Here is a 25,545-nt window from a genome sequence, read left to right as displayed (position 1 = left end):
ACCACTTCTTTCAGCTGAATGTATAAACTGACCTTCAGGATGGTGAATTTCAAGAGTGGTTGTGGGCAGGTTTGTGTAGAGGGGCAGCATGATTTTTTTTCCTGGGGATTCAAGGTGGGTTAGATTATCTATTGCTGCCAATCCAAGAAACAACACAAAACATCTTCTTTTGTTTTGTTTGCCACTGATGGGTTGCCATACATGGCTGGTGGCTCTGTTTGACTTTTAGGGAGTCACAAATTGGACCAATTTGACCTACACTCAGCTATGGCACTTACTTATTTTATTTAACCAAGCATGACACCCATCTTCCCATTTTCTCCCAAGTGCAAACTGTTGTAGTAAATTTTGTAGCTGTAATGTTGGTGCCCATTAGCTGACTTGTGAGTGCTGGTTTTTCATGCATGGTTACGCAGATCAAGCCAGAACTGAACTGTGTGCCAAGGTTTTTGCTTGCCAAACTGCAAGCATGAAATTTTATGACGTTAGCTGCCCTGTCAGGTAAAATGGGGAGGTTTAGCGTTTTGTACTGTGTTCGCCCCACACAAAAAGAAACCTTTCTTAAATTGAGATAATGTCTTCTACTGACCAAGTTGTTGAAATTAAAATCACGAATGAAGCTGGTACTGGAAACAGAACCCACTTTTTTTAAGCTGAGATGAAAAATTTCTAGATGTGCACAACTTGTTACACACCAAGTCAAATGCTGACCATCAATAAATGACTTGGTTCCAGGGTGCCTAAAGGACCAGATTCACCTTGCCCACACATAAGATCTGGTGGAGAAGCCCTTTTCTTCTTCCCAACATGGGTGAGTCCTAGCTTGGTCAGAATGTGTGAGGGGGGGTCTTCTCTGGCTGTACCACAGTTGTAGAACTTTCTCCCATGGGAGGTTCATTTCTATACACGCACCCCACCTCTTTTTAGCTTGTCCCACCTGGTGAAGACAACTGTGTTCGGGCAGGCTACTGAACTGGGTATTTTAGGTGCCTCTGATGTTTTAATTATCTGCATGCTGTTTCTGTTTTGTGTGTTCTTTAAATGATTTAAATTGTTGATGATTGCTCTTTTGTGTGTTAGCTTCCTTAAGTGATAATCTGATAAGTGGAAAAGCAGGATATAAATTATTCAGATAAATAAATAAATAAATAAATAAATAAATGTGGCCTACCAGGATAAACCTATTTGTTTCCCACCTCTCTGGGACTTCAGAAATGTGTTTGTCTGTCAAGAGGCTGGCAGGCCACAATACTTGACACGTAAGATGCATTCAGGGTCATAAATCATAGAATAACAGGATTGGAAGGGGCCTACAAGGCCAGTGAGTCCAACCCCCTGCTCAGTGCTGGAAGCCTGATTCCCAGGCGGTCTCCCATTTCAGCAGCTGAAGCAGGGTCAGCCAACCTCCCATTTCAAATCTCCCGAAAGGGAAGAAAAGGGGAGCAAAGGAAGGAACGTAAAAACTGTACTGTACAAGATGTTGATTTCAAATGCCAGAGCCTAACATACATGCGATAAAGATATAAGGAATGTTGGGAGGCCACATTTTTAGGCAGTGTAACCTCATACATTTATACAATACTCATTATTGTATTGTTCATACAACACACTCACACAAACTAATACTACTGCATTTCCTTGTATCTCCCTGAAAATCTCACCTGGAGGGACTGCTTGAGACAGCCACTACTTCTCTTTATCCAAGGTTGAATCAGGACAGGATCGCATTCTATCTACTTGAGTTTTTAAAGAGGTATTTTCTGTCCAACTCTGTGGAAAATAAAATGCTAAGAATTATTTATGGATTTTTAATCTGGAAGTATCCATTACCAACAAGATCCAAAAAAAACTTAGAATCTTAGAATCATAGAATAGTAGGGTTGGGAGGGGCCTGCAAGGCCATCGAGTCCAACCCCCTGCTCAATGAACTTCTCAGGAGTTCAATATGGAGGTATTCTTTTAACATTATGATTTTAAAACATCAAGTTAATTCCTTCACTAGAGCATATTTAATACTTACAGCAAGATGCATACAAAGTTTTTGTCCTTTTGTACATCAATATAAAGATATACACTGGAACAATATTCCATTTAAATCAGGACTGAGCCAAAACAGAGATGCATATTTCCCAAAACACTTCACCCCCTATAAAATGTACACACAGAGAGAGTGAGAGAGTGTTTGTGTGTGTGTAGATATAGATATATACAAACAGTCCTTTACCGGTTTGATGATTCTTTTGATGGGCTTATGAAATGGGGTAAAACATATCACCCATTCAGAATGAGGACAGCAAGTACTGCCCTCTTTCTAATTTGGCTTTGTGACATCATCATGTAATTGGCTACTTGATAATTTGATATTGTAATATTTGCCTATATAAGCACTGATTCACTGGAGATACCTCAGGAAGAAGGTAATTTAAAAAAAAAAAAAGGGACCAAAGTACCTGCAAAGAGGCAGTGAACATAGTGCAAATGAAAATGATGTTTAAGAAAAATTGCTCCCAAGACCAACCACCCCTTTTAGGCCCAAAAAGTTTCCTTGGTGAAAATTTGACACAACCCTATAGACAGTTAATGTGCCATGCCATCAGTAACTCTGCAATTTTTGGAGCGCACAAAATGGTCACAATCCCTCAACCATTGCAAATCACAGTATCGTGATTCCCTCCTTCAGCGCCTCCCCACCTTAGTGCAAATTTCCCCTCCCCTCCCTTCAGCCTTAATGAGCATTGCCAATTCTGGAATGAAAGAATTCTGGTACCTGGCCAAGACCAGAAGGGAAAACATTCTAAATAAGGAGTTGGAAGACAACCTTGCCTCCTTGCTTTTCCAGCAACTGGACTGAATGCAACCAACCAGCCAGGTCTTTTTCTTTTTTCCGGATTAGCTGTCAACCTTAGCCTTAACAGTCATTTAAGGCACGTATTGGCACTAGCATTCATTGACACCCCCTCCGAGATTTCACAGATTAAGTAGGGAAACTTGTATATTTGTAACATCCACCCCACCATTCTCTCACCATTGCTTCAGCAACACGCACGCACACGCCCCTAATTGTTGAAGGCTGTACATCATTTGCTGCTTGTGTACCCTTTAAAAGCTTGTTCTGCACTAGTGTTTGAAGCAGGAAGAGTTACTAAGCAGACCATAACAGGGTTTTTTAAAGCAGGAGTAGGCAACTGTGGGAGGTCCAGGGGCCATTTTTGCCCCCTGGACTCCCCCCCCCCCCATGAGCCACACTCCACAGGGTGCTTGCACAGTCTACGGGGCACCCTAGAATTTTTTTTCCAAAATCCCCCCAAATTGGTGGTTTGTTGCAAAACACTCTGTAGCACTATCAAGAGCTACAGGGTTCAAATTTAGCTTGCAAACAAGCTAAATTTGACCATTTTAGCACTCTATTGCACTAAAACCTGCCCATTTTCCCCTCCAAAAATATATTTGTTCACTGCCACTGAATTTCACAGCGTGGTTGTGCCCATATGTCTCCCAGGGGCTGGAGGTGGAGGCTGAAGGGCAATGGTCTATCCAAAAGACAGAACTGGTGGCAGCAACTCACCAGGCGCATGTTCTAGAGCTGGGGTGGGCAACATGTGGCCCTCCAGATATTTTGGCCTACATCTCCCAACAGCCCTATCCAGCATAGCCAATGGTGAGGGATGATGGGAGTTCCAGTCCAACAACATCTGGAGGGCCACACTTTCCCCATGTCTGTTCTAGCAAATTTGGTGGCCTCTGGAAAATAGGGACTATTGGAATGTATTTGGTTAACAATAACATACTAACCTGAATTTGCTGTTAGTTAGGATTTGAGGGGGGGGGAGCTTTTCCCCTGAATTCTGAGACCCATAGATACTTTTCTCTCCATACCACAGATTAAACCTCACATAGAAAGCTGCCTTATACTGAGTAAGAGTATTGATCCATCTAGCTCAGCATGTACTGGCAACAACTCTCCAGGTTCAGACAAGAATCTTTCCCAGGTCTACCTGGCGATGCTGGAGACTGAACCTCGGATCTTCTGAGTGCAAGTTATGCGCTCTACTATTGAGCTATAGTCAAGGCCGGCCCAAGACGTTATGCTGCCAGAAGCAAGAGCAAAGATTCTAACCCACCCACGCCCGCACATTCCATGCACAGACGCCAACCAGACTGGCAGCTGAATCTTACTTCAATTCTGGATGCCTCTACTGCACCTGAGTGCAACAGGGTAGCTGTACGGGTGTAGCACAGGTTGCGTGGTACACATCCAGCTCTGTCCTGTAACAACTTTCCACCCCTCCCCACAGCTGCCACCTGAGGCAGCCACTTCACTCCACCTAATGGTAGGGCAGGCCCTGGCTATAGCTATTCACCATAGCAGCAGGAGCTTTGAAAGGGGCATTCTATGGGTTGTGCTAAGATGGCTCTTTCTATAAATGGCAACCATTTCCTGTTCATGTTCTTTGCTAAACCGAGACTCGGGTTTTGAACTTTCCTGCCCTGAAGGGGCAATTGTTGGCTTCAGGTTACATTTTCTTCTTGCATTCTGAATGCTATTAACAATGCCTTAGAAAGAGGCTATAAATCGAATATGTACCATCCTAAAAAGGATTCCTCGTTTCTTAGGAGTATTTGTGAAGGTGTTTGTCACTGGAGAAAAGACATGTAGCTCTAAAACTATTGGTTAATAGTTTTCTATGTGCCCACAAATAGAACATGATGGCTAATTTCATATATGACTAGAGAGCATAGATTCTTGTATAGTTTAACTTTTATTAGTTTATTTATTTATTCATGTCAGAAGCATCACAATTAAAAAACATACTATAACACATAACATTTAAAATATAAAATCTTGCCCAGAAACTAGCAACATTAATTGCGTTCTGTCGCGCTGTCATAAGATCCTCATGTGTACATTGGTCAGGGCACAAAGGGCAAGTATACATATGTGTTGTTGTCTGCAAGTCTCTGCAGTCGCATAGGGCAGAGATCACCGGATAACCCCATTTATTCAAAGTGTCTCTAGATCTTATTAGTTTATTCACCTGCAGTGAGCTCCTCAAGGCTAGGTTACCACAAATGAATGATGCCACCTTTCAAGCAAAACAGAATGTGACATGGGACAGCCATTTTCAAAAATATATTACACCCCACATCTGCAGTATGAAATGGTACAGTTTAGAATTCTACCACCTCAATCTACCACTTCACTTGGCATGATGTATAAAACAGTTTTAAAATATCAGACAGTGGAAGAACAGAACATGTGAGGTACTTGTGATTCCTATTCTCTCCACATCATCATCAAATCTGAAGCTGCCCTCTTCACTCCACTGCTGACTATCTTGGGTCATTCACAATCTTTGTAATTGTGAATGCCAAACACCAGTGAGAACAGCCTTGTCATTGTTATATCAGCCTTCCCTGACCTAGTGCCCTCCAGCATGGCTGGGGATTATGGGAGTTGTAGTTCAACCTGTCTGGAAGGCACCAGGTTGGGGAACGCTGGTTTATGTGGTCACTTATTCCAGGATGAAACAACAGTAAATCAAGAGCTTCTGAGTCCCTCACAGCCCATAAAATCTCTTTCAACTCAGGTGGATTAATCCTTGAAGCCCAATTCATATGCTACCAATGTGGTATGATAATATTACTTTTGTCTTGACAAATAACCAGTTGCATCTTCCTGGGTATTCATCCCCCTCTCGATTTTAAGTCTTGAAGATTAGTCAGTCATTACCATGAAAAATTATAAGAAGTTACATTATTTGCTAGTGAAGCAAGTACAAAATGATTGTGTACTATTGCTATTTCAATATGAGATTACTAGTATACTATAAGCGTTACGTTGTTCTTCTTCCTCTGTTCTATGTACAGGTGTTTGTGTTAAAATCTAAGCTTCTGAAAACTGCATAATAAAGGTTCATATCACAGGTTTTTAATGCCTCTAATAATTACTGCAATTCCGTGTGACTTAGTGCTCAGAATGATCTAGCAGGATTTTTCTCTAGATATTTAAAAGGATTGTAATGTGTACAGAGGTGTTACAGTGATTAAATTTACAGGACACTTATGAAAATAGTGATAATAAGTGAAGTTTAATTAATACATATACACGTTGTACAGCTCAACAATCACACACAAAAATAGGAAAACCAGAATGAGATCCTCAATTTTCATTGAAAAAGTTAAAAATAAAACTATTCAAAAAGATTAGTTTCCCTGTTAACAGCCTTTATGAGGGGATTTTAAGAGACAACAGGGAATATTGGAGGCATGTGACAATTGCACAGCTAAGTCAAAAGTAATTAATAAAAAGCTAGTTATGGTACCATTCTATCATGTGCAATCAGGGAAGATGTTGCAGATGTCATAAGAATACATCATGGCTTACTTGCCAAATTTAAAAACAGTCAACTAAAACTTGATCCTGTAAAATCTACCATGTAAGGGTTGTAAGTTGTAATATAATGCTAGCAAAAAGTACAAGAGGTTTTCATGTTCCACTAGTGGTTTCATGTTCTGCTAATGCTTGCACAAGTGCTAGCAGAACAACTAGCATAAGCATCCGAAGCAACACTTAGCATAAGGAAGTTGTAATGAGTTGTGAAAGCATTTGCACAATGGCTTGCATACATGGAATCAAAGTATTAGATTTGACATTTGCACAAAGATGAAAACGGGGTCTCTGCAAACCATAGCTGCTTTGTGCTAGCAGAATGACGCCATGAGATGCAACCCTAAGGCTAGAACCCTGAATACACTTACAGTACAATCCTATACATGTCTATTCTGAAGCAAGCCCCATTGAGTTCAGTGCGGCTTACTTCTGAGTAGACATGCATACAATTGCACTGTTATTAGGATGTCTCTCTGAATTCGGTGAGATATTATATATTTACTTATTTTAGGTTCCAAAACAAAAACATTTTTTTACTACTCAACATCATCTCCTTCACATTCTCTCTCAACTTTTAATTTTTAATAAAATGTAAAGAAACATTCAAAATAACAAATCAATGACCTGTGTTTACAGTTAGATGTAGTTTACTTTTCCAGCAATTAATAAAATCTGTGTATATGTAGAGGCTGAAAAATTACCACTTTATGGAAAACCAATATTCATTTTCAGCAATACAGTGTCTCAGCAACCAAAGGATAAAGGAAAACAAAGCCCAATACAACAGGACAGAGCCTTTACATTCCCATGGAAATGTTCAACTGTACCTTTAGCTGACGTTTTTTCTACATCGATGTTGACAAAAAAGATAGGGAGTTCTGATCTCCACACATGATAAAAAGATTAAAAAGGTAAGTGAAGAAACTCATACAAACCTTTTGCTCAGTGGGGAAATGAGCTTTTTCATATAAGAATGGTTTTTACTTTGAAATGGAAATATCATCATCTAAAATGCTATGTATTAGAATACAGTTCATTCTAGCATAGCTAAATACATAGCACATCCATTTATATATTTCAATATAAGTGTCTGTTTTTGGAAATCCATGCCCACTACCATTTTTATTCAGAGCTCATAATATTGAAAAATATGTCAGAACTATACTTTGGACAGACTTCCACACAATGCTTCTAATAATCCCAGTAGAGGAATAGGTTGACAACCTTTAATGGAGAAAAGTAATTTATTTGAAACAAAATGTTATGCATTGCTTTTTTCTTTATTTTCCTTGGATTGATGTAAATGTACAAAACAAACCACATGCTTACATATTTACTTACAAAAGATGTGTAAAGGATTTTTGCATTCTTCCTCCTAGTTCAAAATCTCTTTCATATCATCCACATCTCAATGATGGCATATTTAGTGGCAGGAATGTGGACAGAAAAGGACAGCGTATCAATATGTGAAATTCAGTCTCGGAATCTTGCTAACAATCCAATACCAAAATAAAAAAATAAAGAATTAGAAGCAAAATCAAATGATTTTTCCTAAATCTCAGTTCAGTGCGTATCTGCAGAGCATGTGGTTCTGCACAAATTTCAGGTCAAAATAATGTTATGGGTCATACCAGCAGTTTTTTTTCCCCAATCACTGGGAGTCTCAGAAGCTTATTGGGGTTTGCTCAATGAGATCTGCAGTGACGGACAACATTCCCTCAAAGACACTCTGCCCAGCACATCTTACAATGCCCAGCTTCAGAGGGGCACTCTTAGTTCACATTGTGAAAGAGCAAGACACAAGCAGGCCATAAGAACGTAAGTAGAGCCATGCTGGATCAGACCAGGGGTTCATCTAGTCCAGCATTCTGTTCACAGTGGCTGACCAGCTGTTGCCAGGAAACCCACAAGCTGGATATGAGGACAACAGCACCCTCCCGCCCATGTTCCCTAGCAACTGGCGTACATAGGCTTACTGCCTCTGATACTGGAGGTGGCATATGGCCATCAGGATTAGTTGCCACTGATAGCCTTCTCCATGAATTTATCTACCCCCCCCCTTTAAATCCTGTGCCCTACATGAACTAAGCGCACACCCTAGTGCATGCCCAGAGTCCTCTGCTTGGTCATGGCAAAATCTCAGAGGTTCTTTAGCAGATGATTCAACATGGAAGCAATCCTGATGACAGGAAGTTTGAAAACCACAGGACCATGCTCTTCTGTTGTACCAAGAGAAGACACATCTTTCTCTTTCTAGGTTTTTCTATAAACTGCTAGTTGTTGATGGTGAACAATGGGTGTTTCTTAATGGCATATGTTGCAACCATGAATAAAATATTTCAAATTATTATGTATTATTTATTTATATCATTTGCACCCTGCTCTTCAGATGAAAAAGGCTCCTGGAGAAGTTTACAAAGATTATCAATAAGACAGTCCCTGCCTTCAGGATTACACTCTGAAAGAAACAATACAAAAGGAGAAGGGACTGGGAAGGAGGAGGAAAAAAGCAGGCAGTAGTTCTTGTTACAAAATGTTAGACATCAGCCAAAATTCTACTACTACATGTAGAACAAATAGTATGTGACATTTGTGACGGCAAACACACATTTAGAATCCCACTGCAGGGAGTGTAGGGAAGAGGGAGTTTGAAGCCAAGAACTGGCATGTGGGGAAAGCATTAAGCACCCCTTCCCGTGACACTTCTCCATAAAAACAACTACACTCTTTCCCAAAGCATCTTTCCTGAGGGGAAGTACTGGGGTTAATTGCATGCATTTCTGTGCAATGTGCAGTTAAGCCCTTAGCTATGTTGCTCAACCAGCTTCTTTAGGCACATGTAAACCTAAGGGTGTGCATTGCATAAGCGCACATTCGGACTTTAAACTGGGTGGGACTGGGAGGATAAATTCTATTGCACCACAGTCACTTTGTGGTGCCTCACACTGGTTGCTATCATTTGATAGCTATATAAATAAGTAGCGTGTGCTTCTGCTGCACAGATTTTGGAAAGAAAAAAAAAAGACATATTACCTGACTAGAATTAAAAAGGACTGCATGTTCCTGTCTTTGATTGGCATGGAACATTAAGTGACTCTCCAAAGTAGCAAGCGGTACAACTTTCTCTCTCCACATTTTTTCTTGACTTGACACTAAACTGTATATTGCCTAATGCTAATCATTCACTCACTTCCAGAAATAAATTCCCATTTCATTTTTAATGCCACTGAAAGGTTGCAGAACTGAAAACTGAATTAATTTACATATCCAGAGAACTCAGAATGCACAGACAGGAGCCTCTGCAAGCTTCTGTCTTTTCATACAACATAGTTCTGAAGAGGCAATTGCGATAAGGGAAATTTGACCTCCACGATTAGGGTACTTCCTTATAAAACTCATTTTCCTATGCTACATAGACCCCAGACAATGTGAGTCGGTAGTCCTTTCAACAATCCTTTGTCAACAGTGGCAAGAACATTGGCATTGCAAGTTGTAGTGAAAAAGGAGACAGACAACGAAAACACATCATATTTCTGGTCTCTATATTCCTAAGAATATTCAGCGCAATTAAAAAAACCATTACAGTTTTTTAAAGAATCCATATTAGTGGACATTATCATCAGATTTACCTATTTTCTTTAAAAAGAAAACAAATGCCACAAAAGTAAGTGATCACTGGATTAGGGATGGGAGAGAAATTTGTTTGGTTCAAACAAATGAATATTAAATTCATTTTAATATTAATTTACCCAATTCCGTATATTCAAAAAATACACAAAGTGAAACTCAGTTATCCTTTGAAACTTGCACTTCTCTTAATTTGCAATGGGTGTTGCCCAATCAAAAAAGCATACAAAAAAGCATATATTAGGGGAAAGTGCATACAAAAACGAGTAGGTATAGTGAAAATAACGTTAAAAATGCACTGTATTGGGAAAATTGCTTGCAAAAATGTGTATATTCAGCAAAATTGCATACAAAAATGCATATATAAGGAGAAATGCAGACAAAAATGTGTACAAAGTTTCATGCAAACTTCTTTTTAAAGTTCTCAAAGTTTGGGATGAACCAAATTTAAGACTGTAAAACTTAGAAATTGGGAGAAACTGAAATTTCAGATTCATCTATCCCTGAATTAGATTACCAAGAGAGCAATTAGTACTGCTGTTCCATAAGGTAAATAAGATATCATGCACTCCAGTCCTATACATGTTGCTGTAATACCCTTATTAGGCAAACCAAAAGATGAAGGGTGGGGGGAATGTGCAAGCTTTCAAGATCCTCAGATCTCTTCATCGGGCAAAATGTTATAAAAGGCAGGTTGGGGGTAGGGGTGTCAGAGAATTTCTCGCCGAAACTTGGGGGGGGGGGCGAGTGCCAACGTATTCGGCCCCCCGAAGTAGTTTCGGGGAGAAATTCTCCCCCCCCCCCGGGATGGGACTTACCTTTCCCGAATGTCGCTCCCGGTGGCGGGTCGCAGCGGCGGTTCGGCAGGGCTTCGACAGGGGCAGGGGCGGGGGCGGCAGCCGGTCTTTCGACCGGCTGCCACCGCCGCCATTCCAAGAAAAGTAAAAAAAAAAAAAAACGCCCCCGTGATAGGCTACGTGATGATTAACGTAGCCTATCACGGCTGACTTTGCAGATCTAGCCGTGATAGGCTACGTAAATCGTTACGTAGCCTATCACAGGGCGTTTTTGTTTTTTTTTACTTTTCTGTTGAAGTTCACGGCCGGGGAGACGGGGCGCTTCTCCCCGGCCTGAATTTCGGCCGGGGGCGAGGCGGGAAGCCTCCCCCCGGCCTGAATTTCAGCCGGGCGAGGCGGGAAGACACCCCCCGCTCGCATGAACTTCGGGAGGAGAAGCGAAGCGCCTCCCCCCCACCGCGAAAAAAGCTGCAGGACAAGGTAAGTCCCTTTCGTACATCCCTAGTTGGGGGTGGGAGATAAGGGGAGAAAAAAAGTGACTAGATGGTGAAGTCACATTGTCTGCAAGTTCAGCAAGGTGTAGTGTTGGAGAAAGAGTCTGCAGATATTCAAATTAGGCTCAGTGGGTCATTTGATGGTCACAGGACGCTTCTGCTGCCCCTGGTTATGGTAGGAAGGAGAGGGGACATTTGTATCCTTCATTTTGGGGAATATAAAGTCCATCTATTCTCAATGTGACTTCACCATCTAGTCACTTTTTTCTCCTCATCCCTGCCTTTTATAACATCTTGCCTGATAAAGAGATCTGGGGATCTCAAAAGCTTGCACCATTTTTGAGGTGATCTTTTGGTTGGCCTAATAAAAATATTACAGCAACATGGATTTTGGAAATTGTCTTAAGGTCAACATGGCTACCTTTGCTTTTCTTATAATCCTATACATGTCTACTCAAAAGTAAGCACCATTTAGTTCAATGGGACATACTCTCAGGTAAGTGTGTACAGGATCACAGCCTGAAAGCAGGTTCAACATTTGTTATGAACATATGAAGCTCCGTGATACCTCTGATCCATCTAGCCCCAGTATTGCCTTTTCTGATTGACAGCATCTTTTAAATGTCTCAGGCAGAGGTATTTCCCTTCCCTTCTACCTATGAACCTTTAATTTAAAACAGCCTCTCCTGACTTGGTGCTCTCCAGACGTTTTGGACTACAGCTCCCAGGATTCCTGACCATTGGCCAAACTGGTTGGGGCTGATGGAAGTTAAAGTCCACAATATCTGGTGGGCCCCAGGTTGGGGAAGGCTGCTTTAAAAAGAAATAACAAGGACTGAATGAGGGACTTTATGCATATAATCTGTGCTCTACCACTCAGCCAATGGCACTCCGGAGATCTTTTGTAGTTATGACTGTAAAATCTAGAAATTACTAAGACAGCAACTGGAAAACCATCAAGCCTCTACTTGCAGGTGTTTTAAAAAGGTAAAAGTAATAATTTATACACATATGCACCCTTGATAACTGACATGATAGCTGTGAATCATGTACTCGGGTATCTCAGCCTGAGCACAACATCTCTCTTAAATAAACAACCATTAAGCAATAGGGTAGGACTATGTTAAGATGGCTGTGGGGTTCTGAATGTTCAGCTTCGCAACCTTAATAAGGTATTATTTCATGTAAGCAAATTACATATGACTATTACGTCACCATACATCAAGGTGGAGAACAAGGAATGTAAGGTTTTTTTGCTTTTTCTTGCTGAGCACTTAAAGTGAGTGGTCAAAGTCTCCGAGTACGGGTACACTTACAAAATGGGTTATCTTTTTACCAGAGATTCTACACTACCTTGTACTCAGCCTTTTCTAACTTGCTGAGATGACATAGTTGCTGTATATTATATTCTCATCTAACTGAGAGAGAACAGACTGAACACAACGTATTGTAGAACCCTGGATAAGACAATACATTTCATCACAAGACTCGAGTTTTCTTTCTTGGGATTTGTAGTAATCCCTTCTTACTCTCAACCTGCCCAGAGCTCTTCAAGGATGATAGAAGACAAGGATAATAGAAGGTCCTCAGTTTCCTATTTATAAATGAGGATAATAATTATCTACATCTCAAGAGTGTTGAGAGTGCACACCACCCTGGGCTCCTTGGAGGAAGAGTGAGGTAAAAATGTAATTAATAAACTAATAAATAGATTGTAATGGAAGCAAAAAATGATTATAATTGGTGGTGGGTAAAGTGTGTAGAACAGCACGCAAAGTTCCTATTCAGCACACAAATTCCCCATTCAAGTTACAAATGCAAGCAATTTCCAGTGGGGTGGCCATGTTAGTCTGTTGCAACAAAAACAACAGAGTCTTGTGGCATCTTAAAGACTAACAAATTTATTTGGACATAAGCTTTCGTGCACTTCATAGTACAGCTCCTTAAAATGTATAAAATGGAAGAAGCCTCAACAAGCCTTTGACTCAAGTGTGGAGCTGGGTTTTAGCTCTAAGAGTACATTATGTATTTTTCAGGACAAAGTGGGAAGGAATAATAACTATAGGGAATACCCAAAGGGAATGCAGAGTGGGCACAGTACTGAGACACAGAGACACGCTTGGCTTCAGAAGTGCCAGAACGGAAATGAAGTGATCCACAGAGGTGTATAATGGGTTGAATAAGAAAACAACAGGAGAGCAGAAAAGGCGAGATACAACAAAACCTCAGGGGGCTTCTCAGGGGTAAAAGAGAGACACAAGAAAAGAGAGACACATTCCATTCTACACCTTGATAACTCTACCTTTCACCTGTATTGCAGTACCTTCTTCCTTTTCACAACAATGTTTTGTTTAAAAATTCCCCCCAAAGCCCGATTTATATTTGGAAGCAAAAGCTGCTTCTGGTTAGGCAGTCTGTGAAGCGTGATGAAGACAAGGGTGTAAGATGATCACTGCAATGGTAATAAATGTTATTGCAAGGCAGGTTTGTATCACTGGTTTAACTGCTAGGATGTCTGTGCGTTTATAGCGGAAATAAAATTGCCATGAGATTTAATTCTCTGCCCTAAAGAGGCAGTGTTTTGGGGTGGAGGTGTCCCCCCCTCCCCACAACATAAGCTGGTTAGATGAAGTGAAATATCCCCTGTAAGTCTCAACTCATTTTGTGAACGTTTGTGAGAATGAATATTGGTTTAAATGCATCTTTTACACTTCAGGATTTCATAGGAAATGTATAATCTACCAAAGAAAACTCCATTAAATGCACGTGCATTAAAAGGTTTGTAATCATTAATTTATCCAGCCAGAAAATATGAACAGTACAGTGACAACATTTAGGGTTACCAGTGGTATGTTACTCTGTTTCCACCCCATAGGGACAGGGAGTTGATTACATTTGAATTAAATTATTAATATGGATATATATTGTGCTAGTAGACTTTACTGGGAACCTCAGCTAGAAGCACTGTATATAGAGTCCAAACTAAATATGCCAGGCTACAAAAATATTGATAAGCCACAAACATCTCCCCAATATGTATCGGTAACCAAAACAGACTTTAGAAATTTGTAACCAGACCCAGAAAACAGCAGGAATGAATGCAGCACATTTCCAAGGAACACAATGAAATAAGCCTTACCATAGATATATATGCTCCACAGATAATGAAGGGCACCTCTTCTGAAACCTACGTTCCCATGAATCTAAATCCAATCATATGTTCCCTTTATAACAGCCATCACTTTCCATCGCTGCATAACTATACATTGAAGCACTACTGCTGTAAAGGTCAGTGGTGATATTTCAATAAATAGCATGGTATTAGTTACATATATGACTCTTCTTTCTCTTTATACTACATTCAATTTTGGGTTTCCTTCGATGGGTTCTTCTTCATTTTTCTTGTATTTGAATGTCAAATTTTGCATTCACTGGTACTGTCATCCTGAACCTACTGTAAGAAGAATATCTTTTCCTCTCTAACTTGTAATTACATTGGATTTACACAATGGGCGGGAATTATATGATTAGGCCACCATTCTTATGCTACATTGGCTCTCTGGATTGAAAGCAAATAAAACCCCATTCATTTAATAAACACCAGATTTCACCACGTTACACTTTGTTTTACAAACACATATTCTTGCGGGGTCTCTCCCCAGCCCTGGAAGCATATCAGATGCCACAGCACTCAAATCAGGAGCCCTGCATCGATTTTCCATTCCTTACACCACCAGGGCCACTGACTGGAGAAGAGAATTGCAGGCAGTTTGGGTTTGGATACTACTGTGCCAGCTCCAGGTTTTGGAGGGCCCTTGAGCAAGACACCCTCAATGGGCCCCCTCCCTCAGCAAGTCTGCCTTCTCACTGGCATTGTCACCAGCTGCTATTGCTCCTCATCCTCTTTCATCATTGGTACCACTTGTTTTCTTGACAGGCAGGGAGCCAGTGAGCAAGAAGGCAGTGGCATCTACCTTCTCACCACCACCATTCTCTGGGCCAGAGTGAGAGGCAGGTGAATAACTCAGTTGCAATGGTGAAGAGGTGAAGCATATTAATCTTTTAATATTTTGTAAGTGGGCCCCTGCTGGGGTGTAGGGCCTCAGCAGGTGCCTGACCATGCCTACTCCAGATGTCGGCCTTGAGACACTAGCACCACCACCCAGAATCTTCCTACTTCTGTGAACTGCATGATCCAGAGAGCCAATCTTATGCTGCTGTCTGGTATAAAAGCTCTTCTGTATTTGCTCAGTCTGGGCAACTTGTGCAGAGGGAGCCCAGCAGGCTATCCCAGACTGACTGACCCCTCCAGGTACTTGCCAGTGCTAGAGCCAAGAACCTGACTTTGCAATGTACTAGACATCTCATGCTTCAATCCCTGTAGCTCATGGAATTAGGAATGAGATCAAGAGTCTTCATGGGAGGTATTCTGCACTTCCATTTGTCTTCCATGCAGAGAACACAAATGCCCCCAAAGACAAACGTATTGCAATCTGTTGCATTTTCAAAGGCTTGCATGTAATGTTTAATCAATCACTTTCTGGTGCCACCACATACTAACCCCTATGGTAATTTAAGAATGATTAAAGTTATTGTCATTTGCTACTGGTATAATATGCAGTATGCCTACAAAGAGTAAATTGTGACTCTAATAAAGACAGGGGTAGAGAACCTTTTTTATCTCAAGGGTCACCTTCTTTCAGGGTAATTCTCTCCAGGGTCTGAAATCAGCATTTCTTTCTGCCACACCTTTCTCTCTCTCTCTCTCTCTCCACACCCGCCCTTTCTCCCCTGTGCCCAAATGTGTACTTTTTCCTCCTAAATTTAATTGCTTTGTGTGTGTGTGTAGGGGTAGCGGCAAGACTGAAGGCAAAAGGAGAAGGGGACGACAGAGGATGAGATGGCTAGATAGCATCACCGATGCAATGAATATGAACTTGAGCACACTCCGGGAGAGAGCGCAGGACAGGAAGGCCTGGCGTGCTATGGTCCATGGGGTTACGAAGAGTCGGACACGATTGAACGACTGAACAACAACAACAACAAAGGGGTAGCGGATGATTTTGAGGTGGCAGTGCACAAGGACAAGAGGGTTAACTTTGCCTCCCCTGCCAAAAAAATATTTAGGATATGTAAGAATTGATGTTTAAATATCTAGGAGATGGAGACAGCACCAACAATATTCTTGTCCATTTCCCAACTTGACTGAGTAAGTTGGTAGTCATCCAGTGTCCCTAACTCAACAACACCTTCCACCTTCCCCCACCCAACATTCATTCAGAGCAAGCATGGCCCCATTTCTTCCATTTGCCATCCAGAAGAGGGCAAGGCAATACAGGAGGCATCATGTCTTTATTTGTCTTCAGTGATGTCACAATTCCAGCTCTGACTATATGACATTATGACATCATTTTCATAATGTAATCCCTGATTGGCTGGGTTCACATTGTAAGGAATACCCCCCCCCCAAATGGCACCGAAGCAGCAGCCCAGAATGGTGGCAAACGAGCACAGAAAAGGCAAGATTCTGGGCTATTGTAGCAAATATTTCAGGCCTCCCAAACCTTGTTTTCCACTGAAAATGAGTGACCAAGAACATTTGACTCAACCCTTGTTACAGAAGAGCTTCAGATGTGCTGGGTCTCTAATTAATGTATTGTGCGGTAATCATTAAATTGGCATCACCTTGACACCTTGGCTCAAGAACCCATTTTTGTTCCGGAAAAAGCAGGATGGGAAAACTGCCAGGAACATTGTTGTCAAGGCTCTGGACAGCCGCATGCTTCCTTCGCTGATTACATTAAAAGTAGTTGCTCCCTGCAACTACACAAACATGCAGATGCCTTCCTGACTGTCATGCCATCACCCGACCAATAAACCCATGAGGGTACCTTTGAATTGGCCTTGGTGGAAAAACTGGCCCAGGCATGAAGCATCTCCACCTCCTGGACAGGTCAATGGGTTCAGATATCACTTGGATAACCTTGATGATATCGTTTGTTTTGAATAATGTGTTGTACTGCTCTGCATAGCCAGCTAGATATAAATTAATCAAGGGATAAAGAACCTCCCTGAGCTTTCATTTCATTGTTGTTGTTGTTCAGTCGTTAAGTCATGTCCGACTCTTCGTCACCCCATGGACCATAACACGCCAGGCCTTCCTGTCCTCCGCTCTCTCCTCGAGTGTACTCAAGTTCATATTCATTGCATCAGTGATGCTATCTAGCCATCTCATTCTCTGCCGTCCCCTTCTCCTTTTGCCTTCAATCTTTCCCAGCATCAGGGTCTTTGCCAGGGAGTTTTCTCTTTGCATTAGGTGGCCAAAATATTTGAGCTTCAGCTTCAGTATCTGTCCTTCCAATGAGCACTCAGGGTTGATTTCCTTTAGGATGGACTGATTTGACCTCTTTGCAGTCCAGGGGACTCGTACGAGTCTTCTCCAGCACCACAGTTCGAAAGCATCGATTCTTCGGCGCTCAGCCTTCCTTATAGTCCAGCTCTCATAGCCATATGTTGCTATTGGGAAAACCATAGCTTTGATTAGACGGACCTTTGTTGGCAAGGTGATGTCTCTGCTTCTTACTATGCTGTCTAGGTTTGCCATAGCTTTCCTCCCAAGGAACAAGCATCTTTTAATTGCATGGCTACAGTCACCGTCTGCAGTGATCTTGGAGCCCAAGAAAATAAAATCTGTCACTGCTTCCATTTCTTCCCCTTCTATATGCCAGGACGTGATGGGGCCAGATGCCATGATCTTCATTTTTTTAATGTTGAGTTTCAAACCAGCTTTTGCACTCTCCACTTTCACCCTCAACAAGAGGCTCTTGAGATCCTCTTCGCTTTCTGCCATTAGGGTGGTATCGTCTGCATATCTGAGGTTGTTGATAATTCTCCCGGCAATCTTAATTCCGACCTGTGATTCATCCAACCCAACATTTCTCATGATATACTCTGCATATAAATTAAATAAGCAGGGCGACAATATACAGCCTTGTTGTACTCCTTTCCCAATTTTGAACCAATTGGTTGTTCCATGTCTAGTTCTTACTGTTGCTTCTTGACCCTCGTACAGGTTTCTCAGGAGGTGGTCTGGGGCTCCCATCTTACCTGGGGCTCCCAGGTAAGGTGGTCTGGGGCTCCCATCTCTTTCAGAATTTGCCACAGTTTGTTGTGATCCACACAATCAAAGGCTTTAGCGTAGCCAATGAAGCAGAAATAGACGCTTTTCTGGAACTCTCTTGCTTTCTCCATGATCCAGCGAATGTTGGCGATTTGATCTCTAGTTCCTCTGCCACTTCAAAATCCAGCTTGTACTTCCGGTAGTTCTCGGTTCACATACTGCTGAAGCCTAGCTTGTAGGATTTTGAGCATCACCTTGCTGCCATGTGAAATGAGCGCAATTGTACAGTAGTTTGAACACTCTTTGGCATTGCCCTTCTTTGGAATTGGAATGTAAACTGACCTTTTCCAGTCTTGTGGCCACTGTTGAGTGTTCCAAATTTGTTGGCATATTGAGTGCAGCACTTTAACAGCATCATCTTTTAGGATCTTAAATAGCTCAGCTGGAATACTGTCATCTCCGCTAGCTTTGTTGTTAGTAATGCTTGCTAAGGCCCACTTGACTTCACTCTCGAGGATGTCTGGCTCAAGTTCAGTGACCGCACTATCGTGGCTATCAGGGACATTCAGATCTTTCCTGTATAGTTCTTCTGTGTATTCTTTCCACCTCTTCTTAATCTCATCTGCTTCTGTGAGGTCCCTGCCTTCTTTGTCCTTTATCATGCCCGTCTTTGCACAAAACGTTCACTTGAGATCTCCGATTTTCTTGAAGAGATCTCTAGTCTTTCCCATTCTATTGTTTTCTTCGATTTCTTTGCATTGTTCATGTAAGAAGGCCTTCTTGTCTCTCCTTGCTATTCTCTGGAACTCTGCATTCAGTTGGGTATATCTTCCCCTTTCTCCCTTGCTTTTCGCTTCCCTTCTTTCCTCAGCTACTTGTAAAGCCTCATCAGACAGCCACTTGGCTTTCTTGCATTTCTTTTTCTTTAGGATGGATTGAGTTGCTGCCTCCTGAACAATATTACGGACCTCCATCCATAGTTCCTCAGGCACTCTGTCTATCAGGTCTAATCCCTTAAATCTATTTCTCACTTCCACTGTATATTCATAAGGGATATGATTTAGGTCATATCGGAATGGTTTAGTAGTTTTCCCTATGTTCTTCAATTTAAGCTGAAATTTTGCAATAAGAAGCTCATGATCTGAGCCACAGTCAGCTCCAGGTCTTGTTTTTACTGACTGTATAGAGCTTCTCCATCTTTGGCTGCAAAGGACATAATCCATCTGATTTCGATATTGACCATCTGGTGATGTCCATGTGTAGAGTCGTCTCTTGTGCTGTTGGAAAAGAGGGTTTGCTATGATCTGCATGTTCTCTTGGCAAAACTCTATTAGCCTTTGTCCTGCTTCATTTTGTACATCAAGGCCATGCTTGCCTGTTATCCTGGTGATTTCTTGACTTCCTACTTTAGCATTCCAATCCCCTATGGTGAAGAGGACATCTTTTTTTGGTGTTAGTTCTAGAAGGTGTTGTAGGTCTTCATAGAACCGATCAACCTCAGCTTCTTCGGCATCAGTGTTTGGGGCATAGACTTGAATTACTGTGATGTTGAATGGTTTGCCTTGGATTCATACTGAGGTCATTCTATCGTTTTTGAGATTGTACCCCAGTACTGCTTTTCCCACCCTTTTGTTGACTATGAGTGCTACTCCATTTCTTCTAAGGGACTCTTGCCCACAGTAGTAGATAAAATGGTCACCTGAATTACATTCGCCCATACTTGTCCATTTTAGTTCGCTGATTCCCAAGATGTCGATGTTCAGTCTTGCCATCTCATGTTTGATCACCTCCAGCTTACCTTGATTCATTGATCTTACATTCCAGGTTCCTAAACAATATTGTTCTTTACAGCATTGGACATTCTTTTCACCACCAGACACATCCACAGCTGTGTCCTTTTGGCTTTGGCCCAGCCGCTTCACTCTTTCTGGAGCTACTTGGAAATTCCCTCTGCTCTTCCCCAGTAGTATAGTGGACACCTTCCGACCTGAGGAGCTCATCTTCCGGCATCATATCTTTTAGCCTTGTGATATGTTCCATGGGGTTTTCTTGGCAGGAATACTGGAGTGGGTTGCCATTTCCTTCTCCAGTGGACCACATTTTGTCAGAACTCTCCGCCATGACCTGTCCATCTTGGGTGGCCCTGCACGGCATAGCTTATGGCTTCACTGAGTTACGCAAGCCCCTTCGCCACAACAAGGCAGTGATCCATGATGGGGTTAATTTCATTACCCAGAGCCAAACTATTGTTCACTTTGTTCTGACCCATCCTGGGCCCAGCCTCTTAGTCCTCAAACTCTTTGTACCCTTTGTTTAAAACCCTATAACTTCCCTGGAGTTGCACACACCAGTTGTGCATTATTTCCGCTTGGGCGTTTGTCATATTGGTGTGTCTCAGCTCTGAGAACAACTTGGATCTGATGAGTTTTAATATTGTTCCTCATGACTCTTTCCTATCATTATTCTTTGCTCCAGTCTGATGCCTATTCCATATTTCCAGGGCCAGAATTCCATGATTTCCTATTGAACCACCTTGTTGCCAAGTTTACACAGAGAGATCTATTTGTCTTGCATACCCAGAAAGAATGTTTTATCCCCCTGGTAAAGAACCCACTGAGACTGGAGCAGGGTAACCTTCTGGGGCACATTTGGCAATTTGAGAAACTGCCATGGGCACCAGCACAAAACAGCTGTCAGGGAAGGCATGGCTAATCATAAAGGACAAGTAAGGCTGAGTAAAGGCAGAGGTCGCATTTGAACCCCAACACAATAAACAACTCCTATGAACCCACACTTTTCAGCATCAACAGAATTAATATAATTTATTAATTTTAAAAGTGAGAGAGATGGAGCACACTGGGGGGGCCAAGACAAGTGTCTGAGGTCACACTGGTGTCCATGAGTATCACATTGCCTACTCACAGTCTAGAATCAGGTTCTATATGTGCAGCAACACAGCTCAACTTGCGAGGCCCATATTCCCCAGTGTGAGTTGTTCCCCCAGGGTCCAAGGGAAGTGGTCAAGTAGAGAGCCCTGAGCATTGGGAAGTGGCTATTAAAGGTCTCAAGCTGAACACACCATTTCTCAATCTTATTGGAAATGCAACAGAGAAGCCCCATTTTCAAGCCTTCCCTTCAAAATTCTATTTTTAACCAAATTGTGGTGGTTTCAGGTTCCCTAATAAGGCCTAAGCCTCCATTCACTTCTCCATCATCACCCCAAATACTAAATTATCAAAACCATTATTTTGGCTGTTTCTTGATAAATTAGTCCAAGACTGCCTAAGCAGCTTGAGACTTTTGCCCTATTTTTGAATTCATAACTGAAGTTGAGAAGCGCAAAAAAGGTAGCTTGTGCCCACATTACTTTTCTAACTATTTGCAAACAACTAGGAAGTGAAGTTCTTTGGGTTCCCCTTCCCTTCATGAAAGTGCCATGGATGAAAGCAAGACTAAAATAATTTCAAACTCAAAAAGAAAGTAAACATTAGCCTTCTGCCCCTTTTCAGAAAATATGTGCAATATATTTTGATCATCTGAGAAAGCAGATATAAATTCTGAACTATCTAAAATAATTCCACATCCCACAATGCCCTCTCCTCCCTTGTTTCAGAACTTCACATCCCAGCTTCTAAAGGTCAGTTCTCAGTTCTTTTTGACCACCTCCTGATCTCGACAAGGAGAACACCTACCGAATGGTTCCCATGATCTCCAGAAAGCTCAGCCACATGCCCTCTCTGGCAGGTTGAAGAACAAGGCTGAACACACCCACCCCTACACTTAATAGGCGTTTCCCTGGAAACAACAAAACTGGGGGGTTGGACTCGATGGTCTTATAGGCCCCTTCCAACCATACTATTCTTTGATTCTATGGTATACATTATGTGAAAAGAGGAAGCAAATTCACAATGTTTAGCCCACTGCACTCCAGGTTAAGGGCCCATGTGCACCAGGCTTTTACTCCGTTTCTGCTCCGCCCCCAAGTCAATCATGTCAGATGATGCATGCCCCTCCCTGTAGCTAATGCGGCGTTGCTTGCTCTAAATCCGGCTTTTTTAAAAAACAAAAAACAAAACTCTGTGGTGGGTTTTCCAGTCACAGCAGCTTCAGTGCAGTTTAGGAGCCCATGTGATCTCAGCTGGCTTCAGCACGGGCTGGTGGAAGCAGCACTGATTTGCAGAAGGGAAGAGATGCATGGGCGGGGGCTTATATCTACCTGGAATTAACTCGCTGCCTTGGGGATGGAAGTCAGTCCTGCTGCTTTGAAACAACACTATTTCGACCCTGCGCTCAATCGCTGCTTGCCTCTTTAAATATTCTGCGTGGGGAGGGGAGCATAACGAGGCTGTTATCTATGTAAGTCCAAAGGAATGCAGAGCCTTACTGATTTTAAAAGCTTCACTGAGCATGGCGGGGGGGAGCAGGGTAAGGGGAGGAGTGCAAGCCTCCTTGCTTCCCCACACCTTCCCATTTGATGATGTTCAATTCCACTCATTTGCCCCATGCAAACAGACTGTTTAAACGTATACACCACATTACTGGCTACCATTTGCCCCAGGAGGAGATAACCCGATTTCATGAAAATCCATATTTAAACAGAGCCGCCTCAGAACCTGTTTCCATGTAGATAGGTTCCCAGAGATAAATGTTGGGACCAACAACACTGGGTTTCAAGAGATGGAACTTCGTATGCATGAGTTGCCTGGCACCTCAGCTCTGGTTAAGAATGCTGAGAGTGTGGAAATCAAAGGAAAGTTATGCACATTTAGGTGTAGAAACTTCAATTAGTTGTAAGAATTTGCCATTTTTTCTCAAGCTCATTGAATTCTTGTGACAAAACCATAAAGAAAATGCGCACATTTCCCTGACTTCTTAACAAGGTTGTATTAAGGTATCTTTCAACCGACTACTAGAACACTTGTCTAAAGCCAACTCTTCACCTTTCATCTATCTTCAGGAGATCACAGTAGACAGAAAAAAAAGTTAACATGTCCAACCACTGGCTGCAGTTAAATTTGAATTAAGATACTCTTACAAATATAGCGTATCTTTATAGCTCTCAATTGGACAATATCATTGCAGACTTTGCTTGCAGAAAAAAACCCACCCCACCACACACCATATCCTGATACTGCATTTGTCAGAAAATGCAGTAAAATACATTCTTGTGCAATACAGTAAAACTGAAAAACCAATCAATGGTTCTAGTTATTGAGAAATTGGACAAAAAATAGCCTATTGTCATTTTTTTCAAGACGGCAAATCAATAGATGATGAAAGGTTTTATTTTTTGTTACTACTGGAGTGTTGACTCTAGCAATAAGTCTGATGAGGATTGGAATTCAAGAGACAAGCACGTGAGTGATATGAAAGATGGAACGTAATGTTTTCAAAACTTAGCAGAGTTTGAGCATGTTTACACTACAGGCCTAAACTGGTTTAACAGACACTGCCTCTCTCCAGAGATCTTTTGATAGCTCTGTGGTGGGGGCTAGAGATCTCCAACACCTGAGCACCCTTTCAAAAACTCTATTTCCCAGGATTCTTTGAGAAAGCTATAACAATTAAATTGGTATAAAATTGAAACAAATTTGCCTGTAATATCTAGCTATGGATATACCCAAGCTGTTGGGATCAAAAGCTGGATACGGTTTCTTTATTTGACTCCAAAGAAAGCGCATGCACTGTATTGTCCCCTTTGACTCATCTCACAAGCTGAGAGGCCCACTAGCAAGGGAATTGCACCAAAGCAGAAAGCATTATGGATCTCTAGGCCCTGTAAAACTACTGGTGACTTGGTTACAGGACTGGGGCCATTACATGCGCGCGCATGCGTGTGAGCGCACGTGCACACACACACACACACACACAACTATCAAAGATTCAAATTTCAAATATTTAAGCCTAAGTAAGATACCAAGTAGGACACCGGCAACCATAGCATTTTAAATCTCCCCAGAGAATGTCAGTTATTGGGTGGGTTAAAATGATAATAAATACATACATAATTAGTCACACATAGTGATGTTCAATAGATAATAGGTCAATGAGTGCTGATTAAGCCACACATTTTACACTGTGTTTCTGCTTCCAGGATTGCCAATAGTGGGATGAGGTGCAAACAAATTGGCTTGTCTTATTGGTTAGCAGCCTATAAATAGGCAGGACTCATGACTTTCTCGCAAAATAGGTTACAGTTCCTCCAGTATCACTGAAAGGGGGGAGTGAGGCCACAGCGGAGATGAGGCTGCAATTCTATGCACATGTACTTAGAAACAAGTTCCATCAAACTCAATGGGATTTACTTCTGAATAAACAAGCAAAGGGATAGGAAGTACATAGAAGTGGGGACAGCTGTTATGTTTACAAAAGGTACCTAACACACACCTTGCAGTTTTAAATTAGGGCTGAGCCAAAAAGGAAGGAGGGAATTTTTACCACACTTTCAGTTTCAAAAGGCACCCTCCCATCCATGAGAATTTGCTGTCAAAGGTGACCTTTAAAAAAAAGCACTGTCCAGGAAGCATTGCTTAGAATAGCTTTCATTTGCCCATCAACATGTTCACTATGTGATGATTCCTGACATTCTAGGTTCCTCCTGGTGACCATCTATGAAGAATTGCCCTCCTTCTGAATAGTGATGTCAGCATGTAACTAAATCTCACTGATTGACTACATAGTCATGACATCATCCTGTCCGCTCCATGAATGCAATTGCATTCACTTTTGGAAGGAGAAATAAGCCATAACAAAGAAGAAAAAAGGCAAATGTGTGTGTTGCTGAAGCAGCAGCTAGTAAAAACAATATTAGCCAAGATTTTTTTTAAAAAAAACACAAGCATTTAGCCAATTCATTGGGGGGGGGGGGGAATATTTGAGATCCACACCCGAGAAAGTTCTATTCCTGCCCAGAAAACCAGAACAGGTAAAAATGGAGTACATCACTATTGTAAATAAGGTTGTGCAAATAAATGGATGTTTAGAGGTTTATAGGATGAAAATTATGCAAATTTAGTCTGCCCCAGAATAGGCTATCCATTCTCCCCTTTTCCTCATTCAGATTGCAAAGTATGAACATTATGCTCAGTTAGGAGGAAAACCTCTTCAAACATTAGA

The 25,545-nt window shown here is 41.7% G+C and overlaps 1 long non-coding RNA gene across 1 annotated transcript in view; it reads right to left on the bottom strand.

Annotated features, from left to right (window-relative positions):
- The window catches only part of LOC146360073 (uncharacterized), a 159,398-nt gene that overhangs the window by 80,656 nt on the left and 53,197 nt on the right, over positions 1-25,545 (bottom strand). Inside the window, exon 2 of the long non-coding RNA XR_014786928.1 lies at positions 1,662-1,770. This is a non-coding gene — a long non-coding RNA (uncharacterized LOC146360073). The remainder of the gene's footprint in view (positions 1-1,661; positions 1,771-25,545) is intronic.

This window comes from Heloderma suspectum, chromosome 1, assembly GCF_057233095.1.
Source record: "Heloderma suspectum isolate Gila_16-S chromosome 1, 16-S_ref, whole genome shotgun sequence".
Lineage (NCBI taxonomy): Eukaryota > Metazoa > Chordata > Lepidosauria > Squamata > Helodermatidae > Heloderma > Heloderma suspectum.
This window is presented reverse-complemented; position numbering and strand designations above follow the sequence as displayed.